Genomic DNA, 13,876 nt, shown 5'->3' with positions numbered 1-13,876 from the left:
AGTTTAGTGTTGACCATGTTAAGTGAGAAATATTAGCAGCGTGTTTCTGTGGAGCTGCTGTAATAGTCTGGAGCCCAGGAGGGATCGAGGCTGGAGATATTGATCTGACAGTCCTCAGCCAGCACAGAAAGAAGAGGGGATCAATGAAGAAAGAGAACAGAGGTCTTAGCTTTGGGTAATGCCTACATTTAAAGGATGGGTGGAGGGAGAGGATCTAAGGAATGTGATTATGATGTAACAACATACTGAGGATGAAGAACCAGGAGACCTCAAAGCCATGGAAATCCAATTTCAAGAAAAGGATGATCAGTAGTGTCTAATGTGGAGGAGGAATCACACTGGAAAGGGACAAGAAGAGGCCATTAGCTTTGTAAGAGGCTCAAATGATCCTCAAGAAAGCAGTTTTAGTAGAGGATCAAACTTGATTATCAGGAATTAGAGTGAAGTTGTGGTGAGGAGAGAAGGCAGTGAATGTAGAGTGTTTTTCTGAGAATTTGATGGAAAAAGGATGGTTTGATACGGGTCGGGGAGTTTTGTGTGGTGGTGAACATGATTTTTAAACTGAGAGGGTAAGGAACCCTCGGAAAGGAAGTCTGGATGATAAGGCAGCTAAGGATGGAGAAAGGCTTGGTGAATGGTGGAAGACTCTGGAAGACTGGAAAGCATCAAGTGGCAGGATAGCCAATCAGCACATCCCTCTAACATAGTGAATATGTGCTGAGCCTCTACCACATACAAGGTACTATGGGAGGTGGCACAGTGGTGTTCTACTTTTATATGAGGCCGTGGGTTGGCTCTTCCCCCTCAAGGGCATGGACTTTTGTTCACTGCTTGTTCTCAAGGGCCTAGAGTAGTGCCTGTGACAGAGGACACATCAGTATGTATTTGTCACCGACTGACTGACGTATTGCACCTATTCTACAAGATATTCCATTCTTTTCTTTTTTAGTGTTCTATTACGGGATATAGGAACACTGGCAGTGCAGTGGTTAAGCTCTCAGCTGCTAACCAAAAGGTCGGGGGTTCAAATCCACCAGCTGCTCTGTGGGAGAAAGATGTGGGATTTGCTTCCGTAAAGATTACAGCCTTGGAAACCCTATGGGGCAGTTCTACTCTGTTCTATAGGGTCACTAGGAGTCAGAATGAACTTGATGGCAATGGGTTTTTTATTGTGGGATATATGATATATGAAAAAGAATACACGTGCCATATATTTAAGTTCTGAAGCATTGTGGTAAAACGAACATTCTTTGCATTCATACTTTGCATCTACCTGGGTGCTCCTCCCTTTTCTCAGGGACCTGCCTCTCTCAGGTTCTGTTTCTCCTGGAAGTATGGACAGGTTTTTATTGGGACTCCTCCTGTGCTTCTCAGTGCCATATTCTGGGGCACCTGGACGATCTGTAGAAGCAGGGAAAGAATATATGATGATCCTTTAGGGGAAACAAAGGGGCTCATTCAATGAGTTGGTGAAAGATGAGTCTCCCTGTTGATGATGATAAGAGAGAATCTCATTTCCTCACAGCTCCCTGGGTGTGAATGCACTTCGTTTGCTTGGTTCGTGTCGCTGGGGGATTTCCTTCTTGCCCAACAATACTAATGAACAAGAGGGCTCTTTGCTAGGAAGTCCAGCTCCTGCCATCCCAAAGTCTATTCTGGGGAAAGTCAGAAGTCCAAGGATAAGGCCCATATTTGCTGTAGTTCTCTTAGATTCTAGGAGTATAAAGTAGTTTATTCAATGGAAAGTATCTGGCTTCTTTAAATTTTAGACAATTTTACTTTTTCTCCTTGACATGAGGTGGGAAACTAAATTTTTTACTCTTGGTCTTTGTAGGGACACTTAATTTTTTTTTTTAAATTACAAATGGAAGACAAAGTTTTATTAAAAGAAAATATTGTGAGAATACAGACTATAAAAAATGAAAGTTCCTCATCATCCACCTTCCTTACCCTCTACATAATCATTGACTGCAATTTGATGCATATTCTTCCAGCTTTATATTTTATATAACTAATAAAATATATGACTGCTATTTGTTTTTTTCAAAAAAGATTTATATTATGCATACAATTTAACAGTTTACATTGTTTTGTTTATAAATACATAAAGGTCATCTTTCCACATATACGTACCTGAAGATCTACCTCATTCTAAATTGTTTCATTGTGTTCCATTGTATGGAAATGCCATACTTTTTAAAATTAATCTCTTAAAGATGCCTAATTGGATTGTTTCCCTCTAAGAAACAATGTGGAGCTAGTTTTAAACTGCTAGATGTGGTCTGTTCAAGCTAAGAGACTAGAACAATGAGGCCAAGCTTGTTGAGGAAGAGGAAGGCTGGTCTCCATGATTCCCCCTATTCTCTCCTGACTGACAGAATAGGGAAAGACCTTTCGTACAGCCTTGGAGGGTCTGGTGGTGCAGTGGTTAAGAACTCAGCTGCTAACCAAAAGGTCGGCAGTTCAAATCCACCAGCTGCTGCTTGGAAACCTTATGGGGCAGTTCTACTCTGTCCTATAGGGTTGACTCATTGGCAATGGGTTTTGTTTTGTTTTTAGAGTTAACAGTCTTTCCTCCTGGGCAGGGCCCAGGCACCAACCTTTTGTTATACAACATGCTTAGACCAAATTTTATTGCCATTTTGTTTTGCTTTTCCCCTTTCTCCCTTCTTTCTTTCTTCCCTTCCTCTCTCCCTCCTTCCTTCCTTCCTCTTAACTGATGAGGTATCCAGCTGCAGCTTCCCTTCTAGCTTTCCTCTCTCCTTCAGTCCCCTGTGGGTGACCAGGCTATGCAGGCCTTCCACTCTCCACAGCGGGGCCTCCTGCTGCTCCTGAATTTGACCTCATTGTATCCTCCGCTCCTGTTTCCAGTTTCTCTAGGTGGTGCCCTTTAGTCTCATCTGCAAAATACATTAAAATGCTGCTTCCCCAAGTCACTCACCCTATCCTTTCTTTCCATTAAAGGGTTTAAATAAAAACCAAGCTGAACACTGCTCCGCCAGCAGCCTCTTTGCCCAGTGTCACCTGGTACTTTTCCTCACCCTCTATTTACTGTACGGTCAATAGTAAATTTCCATTCCTTGGGAGATGTCTCAGTTATCCAGTGCTGCTATAACAGAAATACCAACGTGGGTATCTTTAACAAACAGAAGTTTATTTTCTCACAGTTTAGAAGGCTAGAAGTCCGAATTCAGGGTGCTGGCTCTAGGGAAAGGCTTTCTCTCTCTGTCGGCTCTAGAGGAAGGCCCTTGTTTCTTTGAGCTTCTACTTCTGGGCAATCTTCATGTGGCTTGGTGTCTCTCTTCTCCCATCTCTTCTCTGCTTGCTTTCTTGTCCTAATCTGCTCTTTTTATGTTTTGTAAAAGATTGACTCAAAACACACACTACACTAATCCTGCCTCATTAACATAACAAAAACAACCCATTCCCAAATGGGATTATAACCACAAACCTAGAGGTTAAGATTTACAACACGTATTTTGAGGAGACACAATTCAACGCATAACAGGAGGCTACCTCATTTCTAGGAGAAAAACTCCTCTCCTGTGGCGTGACAGAGACAGTACATGCTTTGGCTGCGGTCTCCCTGGCTCCGAATCCAGGTTCCAACGCTTACTGGCTATGGGACCTCAGCAGGTAATTTAATCTTTTTGATCTTCATTTTCCTCCTTAGTAAAATGAGGAACAATAATACCCACCTTGCAAATAGGTTTGTGCTATTTACTGGATGAGAAGGTGTGTCAGATGCCTGGCACATAATACCAAAACCAAACCCGTTGCCATCGAGTCGATTCCAACTCATAGCAACCCTATAGGACAGAGCAGAATTGTCCTATAGGGTTTCCAAGGAGCAGCTGGTGGATTTGAACTGCCAACCTTTTGGTTAGCAGCCGAGCTATTAACCACTGCACCAACAGGGCTCTGGCAGATAGGTGAACAAAAATGATGGTGCCTCTTTTCTTTATAACTGGTTTCTCTTTAGCAAATCTGTTAATTTGTAGCTGATCTCATTGTATGCTATAAGTGATCAAAGAATCAATGCATTCAAGGTCCTATTAGAAATAGAGCCGATAATACTTTAGAATCTTGAACATAAGTATTTTTGCCAATTAATGGGTCTCCTATTCCAGGCAATAAGAAACAAAATAGTTAATAAATAAAAAATTTAGGGCAAATTCCTCAAAAAGTTAAACATCGAATATGTTCGTTGAAGTATTATTCACAATAGTCAAAAGGTGAAAACAACCCAAGTGTTCATCGACAGATGAATGGATGAACAATGCATACAGTGGCATATTATTCAGTCAAAAAAGGAACGAAGTTCTAATGCATTCTACAACACGGATGAACCTTGAAAACATGCTAAGTGAAATTAGCCAGACATAGAAGGACAGCCTGTCTATGATTCCACTTATATGCAATATCTAGAATAGGCAAACGCACAGAGACCAAAATTTACTAGAGGTTCCCAGGGGCTGAGGAGGAGAGGGAAATGGAGTTCTTGCTTAATAGGCACAGAGTTTCTGTTTAGGATGATGAAAAAATTTTAGAAATAGATAGTGATGATGGTTGCACAACATTGTGAATGTAATTAATGTCATTGAATTACACACTTAAAAATGGTTAAAGCGGCAAAATTTATGTTATGTATATTTTACAGTAATAAAAAATGCTTTCTAAATTTAGGGCAAAAATTTAGATACCTCCCTGAAGTTCCTTGTGCTAGAATTGGTTTGTATTTCCCAGAGACTAAATGTTCTTTTCCCTCCAAGTGGTTCCCAGAATCTTCATATTTTTCTTTCTGAGGACTAACAGTTGAGTTGGGGGATGCTTTTTGACTAGCGCCACAAATATGCACCAAAGGATTTCAAAGCAAAGACTTTCCTAGTTCCTTTGAGGGTTTGTCATAGATTCATATGGTGATGGTTTTTTGGTACCTTCACTATCAAATGTTTGTCCCCTTGTTGCTTGCAGAAGGCATTTTGGGGTTTCCTACTCAGTGTTCTGGACTTCCTTGCTTTGGAGTCCAGGCTTCATTTACTGGTTTCTGTGCTAATTCCTCAGGGGAATTATGGACAAATGATAAGGAAATTTAAACATGGTCTCAAATTTTCTTTGAGTCCCAAAAGAAAACGAAACACTTATTTTCCGTGCACACCGAAGTAATGAACTTGTCCAGGGCCTCACGGCATATCAACAAGAACTACAGTTTTTTATCTCCTGAGCCAGCGATGCTTTTGGCCTTCTATAAAATCTACCCCCTGTCCCGCCCCTGTGGAGCTGAGTTATCCCTCTCTAATGCCAACCAGGAAGCTCATACTGGAGGACTCCTGCCCTCTAGACAGAGCCCATCTCCCTGGAGGTGTTTTGAACTCCTGTATGAACAGGTGGGCCATAAACCCTGGCTGGAGGATATGTTCTGCATGGGAGGGATTAGTAAACTCACGGCATTCAGTTTGCAAAATTCCCTCCTGCTAATCCTGCTGAGGCAGGTTGGGTAGTATGGTCTCCTCCTTTTGAAGTGGAAGAAGCCCTTATGAGCAAGAGGAATGACTTGCCCAGAGTATCCCAAATTTATTAGGAGGACTGAACTTTCCTTTCAAACCCTGGCAAATCTTGCTCACTTGCTGAACCTGACCAGCCTCTTGAGGGGTATCATGCTAAGCTTACTTAGCAGATGGTTCAGAGGTAGGTTAGCAGTGCTGAGAAAGTTGGAGGTCTGATGCCAGAGGGAAAAACTTGGCGGTGGACTTCTCCCTTCCTCCAGGCTAGCCGGATGTTCCCTCTCAGGTGACAGCTGTGAAGAGTCCTGTTGAGGGAGGTTCAGGAAGGGCTTGTCGCCCGACCTTGTAACCAGAGTGTCAGGAAGCTTCTCTTTCAAGAGGTGAGCTGCCTTGTAAGACAACAGCCATCCTATCTGCTCCAGAAGGATGATGCCTAGAGATATAGCCTCCTGGTCTTTACTGCCTCTTGCTTTCTTAAGCCGGGTAGGAACTACAAACCTCAGCATTAGTTCTTTGCTTTCTTACCTGAAACATCCACTTTTTCTTAATCTCTTTTTCTCCCATCTCTTCTCTCCCTTCAACTAGGCATTGGAGGATCTGAGCCCAGCTGAGCTGTGTGTGTCCTTGCCATCTGCCAGGCCTCCACTCGTCAGGCTAGAGCCTGGGCTTTGGCCAGGGCTTCCTTAGCTCTGCCCTGTGTCCCAGCCCCGTGAGCCTTTCAGTGGCACGAGCAGGTGTCCTACTCATGGCCCGGTGCCATGACGCCAGCCTCCTGCTCCAGCCCTGAATGGTAGTGTGTTGCTGAGAGAAGACTGGAAGGGGTGGGGGTCTTGAGGGAGTTCCCTCTGGGGCAGTCTTGGTGGTGAATGTGTATATCATGTTTCTTGCCCTGTTGGTGTGCAGGCACTCTTGCTACATCCCCCTGGTTTTATTCTTTGTTGTGTATTTATTTTTCATGGGATTGGTGGTTCCAGTGGCCGTGAGAGGAATTGTGTGGAAAACCACAAAATCCAAGTTTGGAGGCTATTTACTAAGAAGAGTTCACATTTCTCTTTGCTCATTTATGTTGTCAGTGTTAGTACACAAGGGACGATGATGTTAGGTATCGTGTGATAGAAATACTTTATCTCATATAATTTCTCTCTCTTTGGTCATCTCCCCAAACCATAAAGAATGACTTGTTTTTAGAATGAATTGCCCTCTAAAGATGGGCCAGGATCTCTACATTGGTACCGCCCTATTGAGTCATGGAATCAGTCTTGCTAGACTTTTTTCTTCTCACAGGCTCCTCGTACACTGTCTCTCTCTCTGTTTTTGCTCTTTCCAAGCTGTTGCTGCTCTAGTTTTTTTGGTTTGTTCATTGCTCCTTAAAGCCTTCTACTGGTTAGGAAACTCTTTGCCTGGTTAGTGGAGCACCAGGGCTGCCCTTCTCTTCTACAGAGCCAACTGGTTCCAGGTGTCCCTGCTGTCATTTGACCATAGAGTGGCTGTGAAAGAGCCTGCTTTCTGGTAAGGTGCTGTGAATTAAAGGATGATCTCATTCAGGTACCACTTCCTGAAAGGAGTGATGGATTCAGGCCCATCTGAGGGAGCATCAACAGCCCTTCCCAGTCAGCCTCTCTGTGGACAGAGAACTCATTCGTGGGAAAGTTTCTGGGGTGAGGTAGCACTGCTATTTTGTTCACCAGGAAATAATACCGAGTTTCTCAGTTTTCACGTAATGAAGGACAAGGCCTTGGCCTGGTGCAGAGGTTGAGGCCCCCAGCATCCTGGAGGATGGGATGGGTGTAATATGAAGAGCCTTTCACTTACCCATGTGACTTTCTGGTTCCAGCCCAGCTTGTGGAAATTCTACAAGACCAGCTGAGGCATAACTGGTAGAGGGAGTCCAGAGCTGAACCCTCCGGTGGAGAGATAAAGAGCCATCTCCAGTCAAGGCTCTAGGAAGCTATTGGAATGTTTTTGCCCATTGATAAGTTCCTACTGTGTATGAGATTCAAGGCCAGTATACATGAGAAAACCCCCCAAACTCTTCCCAATCTTCAAGCCTTTCCTCTTTCTTGTTATTTTCCTCCAGCTTTAGGCTCCGCCATGCACAGAGTGGTCCAAAGAGCTCAAGTTATGCTTAACTTTGAATAGTAGAGCCCCTGTGACATGGGATGTGGTAATGTTATAGACCAGGGGTCAGCAAACTACTGCCCATGGGCCAACTCTGGAACTCAGTTAGGGGCTTCCTGTTATTGCTTAAGGTGAACAGGTGTTATTAGCCACATAGCCACTCTCTTCTAGACCTCCTAATTACAATCCCAACAAGGGTGAATTTTGGTTAATGAAAATAGATGATGCCCTAATTGACTTAGAGTGTGACTTTATACTAGGAATAGCCCTCATCTTAGTGACTAAGATGGGAATCCTTGACATTGGAGTTGGAGAAATGATCTGAAATGAGGACAATTCCAGTCAGGTGAAAATGCAAAGTCCTACTCTCAGATAGGAGATGCACAGATATTGCTTGATCTGGATTGGGTTAGATTCAAGTCTTAATAAAATGGAGCCAGAGTTTCCAATTACTTTTTTTCTCATTGACCCTATCACTTTTTTTTCAAAAATATTAGGTTATTTTAGAGATTGCTGTGATATTTGGCACTTAGTAGATTTTGAGTAGTATATAGAACTAGGAGCCCTGGTGGTGCAGTGGTTAAGTGATATGGCTGCTAACCAAAAGATTGGCAGTTCAAATCCACCAGCTGCTCCTTGGAAACCCTACAAGGCAGTTCTACTCGGTCCTTTAGGGTCCCTGTGGGTTGGAATCAACTCGAAGGCAATGGTTTTTTTTGGTTTTTTATTGAGAACTAAGAGAGTAACAGAGCTAACCCACTTTTTGCCTAATCCCTCCCATCCCCACTCATTGGATGAGGAGATTTTGGTTTACGTTGTTTTCTTTTCTTTTTGTCAGTTTTCAAGTCCATGGTTCCATATGTGAAGCCTTTGGGACACATATGTTTTGAAGTTCAGAATTTTTCAGATTTAGAAACGTTACATGGTTTTCAGGTCAGCATCCCATAATCAAACACGTTAATATTTCTGTAGCAAAACTTATGAATATTTACATGAAGGAGGATAAATAAAGACTATAAATTGGCCTTACCTCAGTTCAGGGCATGTTTTGTCACCAAATGAATTACAAGTTAACTCTGCTTTCAGAGCTTTTTTTAATTTCAGAATTGTCACAGATAAGGATTATCTGCATCATCCATATGATATCTCTTAAATTAGAATGGATGCTCCTTGAGTGTTGGGGATATAGCCCTCACAGTATCTAGCATGGTGCATGCACATAGTGCCCATTAAAAGTTCGTTGATCTTTCAAATTTTTATGGGTAAGAACTTGAAGTGGTATGCTTCACTTCCACTCAATCAGACAGCCACACCTCACCACAAGGCCAACTGACAAATGTGCTCGGAATAAGTAGAATTTGGATAGTGCATGCGTATAGTAGATATTCATTAAAAGTCAATTGATTTTTATTAGCGTAAACATGAAGATATAAGTCGAGTATTATGCAGCTATTGGACAACTATCCCTTATTTATTTTTCCATTTTCCTAGGCTATAATTAAATCAAAAGCTACTTGATGGATCATAAGTTAGAAAATAGAAAATAAGGTAAAGGCAACTGGACTCTGTGTGTATGTTGACAGGTAAGTGGGTGATGGACTAGCTAACTTGGGAGGCTTCTTGTAGTTTTGTAATTGGATGACTGTAATATGTACAATAATTGACTTATTAACAATATTGATGAAAGTTGTGTATCAGAATAATTACTGTGCTCTAGTCATATGAGTTGGAATCGACTTGACAGCAATGGGTTTTTTTTGGTTTTTAGTCATAACTACTTAATTAAACCATGAACTGAAAATGACTAAGTGATATAATAACCATATTGAAAATGTTACCATCAACAGGACAGACAAGACTCAGCCTACCCAGGACTGAGTTTCATTTGGAAGCTCCTAGTCTGAGAGAAATGAAAGGAATTTGGAAAGTGTGTTTTAAAGAGCAAAGAAAATCAATAATTTTTAAAGGGGATTCACGATAAAAAGGCTAAGGGGATTTGGGCCATGATACCAGCAAGCATGACAAGTGAGAGTGACCTCTTTAAGTCAGATTTGTACTGTTTTATTGAAGGTAACATAAGAGGAACCATCATTGAATTGTTATAGAAAATGAAGTTTAAATGGCAGTAAAAGAATTAAAGCAAGACGTAAAACTTACAAATGTGATAATTAGGAGTCATTAGAAGAGATTATTAAAGAGGGTCATGGACTCCTCTTTTCTCAAAAGATATTTGCGAGGGGCCTTGGATGAGTGACCAGTATAAATATGCGGGCACAGACAAGAGGGATGAAAGCACTTTGAAAAGTTAAAGGATGTGGAGGAAGTGGAGGTAGAGGTAGATGATGTGAAGGACCTCCCTTTGCCTCACCCATGGAGAGTGTTTGCAATGGGGGCACATGGAACATCCAGGGAAACAGGGCACACTTCTTTTCAAGAACTAGACTGCTGGCTAACATGACAGCAAAGAATGAGATGCTCAATTTGGCATGAATTCTACAGTGAGTTTTAAGTGGCTTATTTAGAATCTGGCTGGAAAAGGAAGGAAATATAACAGGTCAGCATTTCCCACCAGTTGGCTTGGTGTCTCATGCCGGAGTTGGGTGGTTCTTCCCAGCCCCTGGATTTCCACTTCTGAGTTGATGTTCTGATACAAAGCCAGTGTGGCTTGAAAGGAGCTATAGCCGTCCTGGGGAGGTGCCGGAAAAATAGATAATAGGCTTTTCTCTTTTTCTCCAGCCATTCCCCGATTCCCACTGGACACTGAAATTGGAAAGCCCTCTTCTAGATGTCTATGTTGCAGTCCTCTTCATCGGAGATTCAATCTGTACTTGGGAGAGGGCTGTCTGCAGATATGTTCTGCTCATTCTCCTTCATGTGGTTAGAACACACATTCTCATGTGCCCAGGATCTTGGCCTTCAATGTTTTTTGGAGAGAAGTCAAGCTGGACTCTCTTCACAGGCCTGTTGGATCACTGTTTCCTGGGGAAATTCCATTTTAATTTTCTGGGGCTTTGAGGACTGGATGTCTGTCCAAGAACTGTGTAAGCTTGAGACTAAGCTTGTGAAAAACTGGGGAAATCACAGCCCAAGGTAACTCTATACATAGACAAGTGGCCTTTATGAGTGCTAAGAAATGAGGATGGTGGCTGTCTTAGTCAAGGTTCTCTAGAGAAACAGGACCAATGATATATATATAGAGAGAGAGAGAGAAAGAGAGAGATTTACTTCAAAGAATTGGCTCTTGTGATGGTAGGGATTGTCAAGTCCAAAATTCATAGGTCAGGCAGCAGGCTGGAGACTCCTGCAGGCTTGCATACCAAGATCTGTAGGTCAGGCAATGGGAAAAGTGCAGAGTAGAGAGAAAGAGTTCTGCCAAAATATCTATTTATAGTCTGGAGGCAGAACACACTCCAAAGAAATTCCTTTTTCAACTGATTGATTGGTTACATTACATTAGATTACATTATGGAAAGTGATTCCATTCCATTATATTAGATTTCATTATGGAACAGCAACTAGACTAGTGTTTGGCCAAACCACTGGGAACCATAACCTAGCCAAGTTGACACATAAAATCACAGTGGTGCTATAGGTGGGTGATTGACTCCGGCTAGTGCTGAGGAAGGTGCAGTAGGCTGGCTGCAGACTACCCTGGATGATGACATCCATGCTGCCAGCAAGTGCTTCCCTCTCTACACACACTGCCCCTGTGCTCTGAGGCTGTGGCAGGAGCTCCTGATGTTGCCTTTAACCCTTAGCAGTAAAACCCTAAACAGATTTGCATTTGATTGTTGAGTTGACTTCTTTCTACCGTTAACATCCAAGAATGTGAAAAATCAGTGAGACAAAGTCCGTTTCTGACGTATGTTTCACCCCGTTTTAAACAAGCCATACATGTATATGGTTGATACCAAACTGAAAAACCAAAACCATTACCATCGAGTTGATTCCACCTCATAGAGACCCTGTAGGACAAAGTAGATAGATAGGGTTTCCAAGGCTGTAAATCTTCATGGGAGCAGACTGCTACCTCTTTCTCCAGCAGAGCAGCTGGTGGGTTTGAACTGCTAACCTTTTGGTTAGCATCTGAGTGCTTAACCACTGTGCTACCAGGTCTCCTCTATGGTTCATACAGTCTCTGAATATACTCAGTTTTATCATCTTCCCATCATTGTCTTATTGGAATGAGATCATGACTTCCTTCAAGGGAAAGAGATACTGCCTTTCTTTACCCACAGTATGCTGCCATGAGCCCTGCAGGTGCTCAATAAATATTAATTGAATTAATCAACTGTCACAACACAAATGCACACAACTATCTGCCTTGTGCTTTCATCCAGCTACAAATACTGACAACCTGTGCATCCAGCTGTCCTTGCAAGGAATGTGGGTCCCCTGTCTCTGTACTTGCGCTGGCTTTCTGCAGCTGTATGTCTCCTCTGCAAGGCATGGGACCCCTTTACCCCTTGTACACAGAGCACATATGACACTTGCACCCAGCTTTGAGGGTCTTTACAAATCACTCTCTCCTCCCTCTCCCCTCTGGTGTTTCCAGAGTGTCTCAAAGGGTTTAAGAAGAATGAAGTCCACTCCCCCTCTCCACTTCTTGGGGAGGGTTTTTAATTACCGTGCAGCCTTTGTTCTGTTGCTGAGCTCGGGCTTCTCTGTGTAGGGAGAAGGGAATTCCAGTCATCCTGATGCTTTATAATCAAGTTACTTACGAGTCAGGAGTAGCAGTTCTCTGCTTTCATTCTGATCACAGGGGGTGATACAAGGATGTTAGCATCTCGTGTTTCGCTAGGTGCTTTTGGCTGTGGTTGCAACAGTGCTTCTTTGCAGTGGTGGTTTTCAATCGTTTAAGAACCATGAAAGCATAAAAAAATTTATCTGAACTCCTTGTTCTACCTACTTTAAGCATAAAATGTAGAGTGTGCTTATTTAAAATCAATATTGGTCCAAAGTGCCTGACCACAAAATACATTTAATAAATAACATGCACACATTAAAAACCAAAATAATAAATTTATAAGGATAATTTTGAACAGAGCATGGTTGTATAGCATTGTGAATGTAATTCATGTCACTGAATTGGACATTTAAAATTGGTTACAATAGAAAATGAATACAATAGATGAGCCAATTGCAGCACTCATTATTGCACAGTGTTGGAGCACACGCAGGAACTTCTGGTCCCTAAAACATAATAATTTTATATTGCCAAAGGCTGTTAAATCTATAAATTGGATGCTTTTGCTATCCCCTAATACTAATGTCACCAAGAGCTATTTCTGTAAAACTTTGAAAGTCCAGCACAGTGCCTTGCACAAAGCAAGTGCTCAGAGAATATTTGTGAAATGAATTAATTATCACTCATACAGTGGCAAGTTGTGTTCTCATTTTCTAGTTGATGGGGGTGAGGAGTTTGGCAGAAATTTTAGTCAAGGGACTAAGACTCCAGCTTTTAAATAGGTTTGCAGTTTCCAAAGACACATAGCCACTTGTACATGGGTCGATATATGATCTGTATTCATAAGCTATATATATGTGTTTGTAATAAATGTACCAATTCTGGGCATACACAGAGTTATCAACCTTTTGGCGGGCTAAACAGCTACTTCTGTTTAAAGGCAAAACTTGCTAAGTGGATATTTTCTGATAAGGACATCCACATGCGGTGGGTGTAGCAAACTGTGGTGGGTACAAAGAGAGATAAGTAAGGGGAGCGGGCCAGTTCTGCCTTGCCCAGATAGTGGGGTGGGGGGTTAGGAGGAGTTTATTACCTACAGACAGTCCCAGCCTGACTTGGTTATCGATTATGTTGGAACTTTCATTTCCCAGTGTTTGGCTTGTTTTCTAGGACTTACCCTCTGTTTAACAAAGGAAGTATTATTATATGTAATGAAAGCCATGGCTCAAGGACTTGGGCCATCTTGGTCTTATTTCTGGTTGGGTCTGTGACAAATGTGACCATGAGATGCTCAGACCTTTTAGGAACACAGCTTCCTCATCCTCTTCAACATAACATGCTCTGATCACAAAGGGAACAAGAGCCAGACCTTTCTACAGAGACTTCATCAGCCTGAGACCAGAAAAACTAGATGGTATCTGGCTACCACCAAACACTGCCTAACAGGGAACACAACAGAGAGTACCTGATGGAGCAGGAGAAAAGTGGGGTGCAGAACTCAAATTCTAGTAAAAAGACCAGACTTAATGGTTTGATTGAGACTGGAGGGACCCTGGAAGACATGGCC

The 13,876-nt window shown here is 42.2% G+C and overlaps 1 protein-coding gene across 1 annotated transcript in view; it reads left to right on the top strand.

Annotated features, from left to right (window-relative positions):
- Window positions 1-13,876, top strand: part of SPTB (spectrin beta, erythrocytic) — a 126,748-nt gene that overhangs the window by 10,058 nt on the left and 102,814 nt on the right. The window contains exon 2 of the mRNA XM_004370951.2: window positions 9,114-9,205. The gene's annotated coding sequence lies outside the window, so the exon portion shown is untranslated. The remainder of the gene's footprint in view (window positions 1-9,113; window positions 9,206-13,876) is intronic.

Source organism: Trichechus manatus, unplaced genomic scaffold, assembly GCF_000243295.1.
Source record: "Trichechus manatus latirostris isolate Lorelei unplaced genomic scaffold, TriManLat1.0 scaffold00010, whole genome shotgun sequence".
NCBI classification, from domain to species: Eukaryota; Metazoa; Chordata; class Mammalia; order Sirenia; family Trichechidae; genus Trichechus; species Trichechus manatus.
This window is presented reverse-complemented; position numbering and strand designations above follow the sequence as displayed.